This window comes from Tinamus guttatus, unplaced genomic scaffold, assembly GCF_059628265.1.
Source record: "Tinamus guttatus ecotype Peru unplaced genomic scaffold, ASM5962826v1 Tinamus_guttatus_pri_ptg000048l, whole genome shotgun sequence".
Lineage (NCBI taxonomy): Eukaryota > Metazoa > Chordata > Aves > Tinamiformes > Tinamidae > Tinamus > Tinamus guttatus.
Window position 1 is genome coordinate 4,064,470 of NW_028288582.1, and position 333 is coordinate 4,064,802.

A 333-nucleotide genomic window follows, 5' to 3' on the forward strand; every position below is an offset into this window, starting at 1 on the left:
TTTTAAGCAAGATTGAAGACTATGTTTAAATGTTCATCCTAAGATATTAAGACAAAAAAAAGTTATATTGAAAGGTAGTAATGCTCCATCTTGAGTCTTTCCTGTAAATGAAATTTAGTAAAATATTTTAAAAATACTCTGTAGAAATAGATTACATATAAAATGCACTTAAACAGTCAGTGTTCTGGTTTGCTAACTTTAAGAATAGAAATGTTTATTTTTAAGGGTTTTCTAACAGTGCAAGACATGAGTTCTGTGTCTCATGAAGCCTGAAACAAGGATGCATGTGACATCCTTGGCAAAATGGCTCTCTACAGCCAGAGTAAAGTTCCT